The sequence below is a fragment of the Mesocricetus auratus genome, unplaced genomic scaffold (genome assembly GCF_017639785.1).
Source record: "Mesocricetus auratus isolate SY011 unplaced genomic scaffold, BCM_Maur_2.0 Super-Scaffold_100007, whole genome shotgun sequence".
Taxonomy (NCBI): Eukaryota; Metazoa; Chordata; class Mammalia; order Rodentia; family Cricetidae; genus Mesocricetus; species Mesocricetus auratus.
Genome location: NW_024429191.1, coordinates 57,151,723 through 57,155,669, shown reverse-complemented (window position 1 = coordinate 57,155,669; position 3,947 = coordinate 57,151,723).

Genomic DNA, 3,947 nt, shown 5'->3' with positions numbered 1-3,947 from the left:
ACTCTATTTTGCCTCTGCAGCATTTAACACAGTGCCTGACATAGCAGAGATTGTAATTAAATATTTTGAAGTACATCAGCTTGCAAGGCCAGGGCCAGTGGGTCTTTCCAGATACTTGACTTTGCTTATTTGTTTTGGGACAGGGTAAGTCCTGGCTGAACTGGAGCTCACTATGTGGATCAGGTCAAATTCAGACTCGTGGCAATTCTGCCTCTGCTTCCTGAATGCTGGGCTTACAGGAGTGTGCCACTATGCATGGCCATTCATTACTCCACTTTGAAAAGTTTTATTTTTTTATTTTTATTTATGTGTGTGTCTACATATATGAATATATATGGATTATGGATGTGGGGTACCTGAGACATCCAGAAAAGGGTATGGATGCCCTGGAGCTGGAGTTAACAGGTAGTTGAGCTAGAGTTACAGATAGTTGAGAGCTGCCCAGCCTGGGTGCTAGGAACCCAGCTTATGCTCTCCGCAAGAGCAGTAAATGCTTTCAACTGCTGTGTTATCTCTCCAGTCCTCAATATTTCTTTTTTAAAAAATTAGTGGGGGAAAAAAAAAAAGAAAAAGCTGGGTGGTGGTGGTGCACGCCTTTAGTCCCAGCTCTCGGGAGACAGAGGCAGGCGAATCTCTGTGAGTTCGAGACCAGCCTGATCTACAAGAGCTAGTTCCAGGAGGAGCCTCCAAAGCCACAGAGAAACCCTGTCTCGGAAAAAAAAAATTAGTGGATGTGGTGACACACACACTAATCTCAGTACTTTGGAGTTGAACGGATCTCTCTCTGTTCAAGGTCAACCTGTCTACATAGGAGGTTCCAGGCTAGACAACAGATGTCCTCTTCCCAGCCTATCCCTGAGATATGGCACTTTTGTGTCTTTTACACCTTAGACTCATGGTGCCAGTTTAGTCATTAGAAAAAAGTATCAGAGCTGGGCGTTGGTGGTGCATGCCTTTAATCCCAGCACTCCGGAGGCAGAGGCAGGCAGATCTCTGTGAGTTCGAGGACAGCCTGGTCTACAGAGCAAGTTCCAGGACAGCCTCCAAAACAATACAGAGAAACCCTGTCTCAAAAAAAAAAAAAAAAAAAGAAAGAAAGAAAGAAAGAAAAAAAGTATCAGACAAATACACATTGAGAGACATCCTGCCTTATTTGACCAATATTTCTCAAAACCCTTAGGGCCATCAACTGTTAATCCCTCTGATAGAAATAAAACCACTACTGCCGCGCCCACTGCACAGCCTGTGTCCGAGAATGTGCGGAGGGTGTCGGGGATTGATGACACAGACCCGAAGGCTCCTCAAGAAGGCTCTCTTTTTATTCCTATTCTGGCTCATTATTATATACCCTGACACCAGAGGTGGAGGTGGGTGGTCTGAAGAGGCAGATAGTTTTTGGGAAAGGTCGAGGGCGGTTCCCGTGGGCCAGCCCTTTTCAGGAACTTATTGCCCCAAGCAATGTATTGTTTTTAGTAAACATGTTTTTAGTAAACATTGTCTTACAACTGCCTACTCCCAGGCTGATGGGGAAGTGGGTCTCTGCTCAAGGTCTGGTGTCCCCACAATTCCCCCTTTTTTATTTTCTAATGAGGCTCTCCTTGCTTAGGTCAAGTAGGGTCACCCTCCCTTGCCCGTCTTTGGGGGACCTTGAACCCCTATCTTAAGTGGGAGGTGTCTTCCCCACAGGTTGCCCATCATCGGAAGAACCTCATCCTTAAATCATCTGTAACCAACCTTCATGGCTATCGGGATTGCCATGGGCTAAGCTAAGCAATACTTGGTTATGGATCTCTTGCCTCTGGAACAAGGCATGTTTGAGCTCAGCATAAGGCCAGAATGCCTACTGCCACTGCCACCATTTCCAGGACCCCCATTGACATAGCACCTCTTTATCACCGTACCCATCACCAGATCTGGGCCATAGCATTCTACCAGCCTTCCTCTGTTACAAGGGTAACCCGCATGTGATTTACATTTACAATTTGATGGTCAAAACAGTGATAAAGTTTACAATCGTTCTAAGATCTGCTCAGGGAAGCATTTAGAAAGTGCACTTGCACAGATACATTAGGCACAATCATCGATGTTACACATGTAGCATTATAAAAAATATGAACCATAGGCTTGTTGCACTATCCACAGAGCACCAATTTGTTCCTGTGGTGATGCAGTTTGTTGATTTAACGTCCGTAGCCTCAGCTGAATATGTGACTTGGGCCAAAGTCTCCTTTTAGTCTCATTAGGACAGGTTGCATTTCTCCAGAAAAATACACTGGCATAGGCGCTATTCCAGAAACAGGAACCACCAAGTCTGATATTTCAAGTGACCATGTCCTGTTCAAATACTGAAAAGAGGCTTTTGCCACTCATCACAGTCCATACCAATGTCCAAATGTTTTAAATGGGTCCTTTTTTCCCCCAAAGGGAAAAACTGGCAAAATGAATTCTGTTGTTTCAAGGTATGTCAAGGGCAGACAGTTAGGCTTTCCAGTTCTCTGTTGGCTTCGGGATAAAAACTCACGGGTCTGGGAGGTTGGTGCAGCAGGCCTGTTGAGAAACTGGAAATCTCGAACCGACTGTTTTCCTTCTTTCTCGGGCTGTAGATTCGATGACATCAAGGGTCAAGAACACTGATTTAGGAGATCTCACTCAAACTGGCTTAGGTAGGCTCCCATGGTCTCAGGTCCAGTTTTTCTCTGCTCCATGCATCTCACCAAATGTTCTGATAGCTGCCAAAGCTTTATTCTTTTCCTGCAAGAAAACACAAACATGGATGTCTTCATTTGACCTGAGCAATAGTTGCACAAGTTCCATCATGCCAGAATCTGTCTGAAGCAGATTGCTCACTGGCATTCACATTTTAAAATTTTTAAATGAGGAGTGTATTATTTGATGTGTCATGTGGGGACTGGGGACATTACTCCCCCTTTATTTTCTAAATTTTGTTCGAACTGTTGAAGCTGGACCATAACAGTAGAAGGATTTGTCTACCCTCCTTAGTTAGCTATCTAGGTGAATTGGGATCACTACCAAGATTATTTGTAGATGCCCCTTAAAAAGGACATATCCATTAAGTATTTGCCAAAAACTTCTGAAAATCACTCAAAGATTGTAAACTATACTGTGTCCCAAATAACTTTTGAAAATTATTTGAAGTCTGTGAGCAGTCTTTCCCAATCTAACCTGTAGAGCTCTCACTAGCTGACAAGGCCTCATTTGCATCTTAACTTTTCTGTTAAAACATTAACAGACTGAAGCCGGGTGGTGGTGGCGCACACTTTTAATCCCAGCACTCTGGAGGCAGAGGCAGGCGGATCTCTGTGAGTTCGAGGCTGGGCTGGACTGATAGCCTCCAAAACAATACAGAGAAACCCTGTCTCAAAAAAAAATTATGAAAACATTAACAGACTGGCTGGATGTTCGTTTTGGCTATATATGAAGCAATTTAGGTAGCTTTTTAACTATTTTTGAAGGGATTTAAGTATCCTTTCAATCATATAAGCAGTTCACACTCACCCATTCACAATCACATTTCATATATACCGGTGTGGCCACATCATACATTCAGAACATACATGCATCTTTTGGTCATCTTTTTTCCCTAGGTCATGATTAGTCTGTTGAAATGAAACTTCCTTAATTGAAATCTCTGTAACAGAACAACTCCAGCCAATCCTTGAACTAAAAAGGTTAAAAAGTCCTGTATGCCCTTCATCATTCCTCCATTTGAGCTACAGTCATGGGTACAGCTGTACCTACTCCTTGTAACTCTGTAGATGCAAGGTGTAGAGGCCAGGCTTTTGGCCAAAAGTTTTTAGAGATGACTCACAAAATAGAACTTAAATGCAAACAAAATTTTCCATTCCATATACCTTTGTCTTTTTTTTTCTTAATACCAGTACCTCATTTACTGTTACCAATTTTTTTGATTCACCCATTTTTTTTTT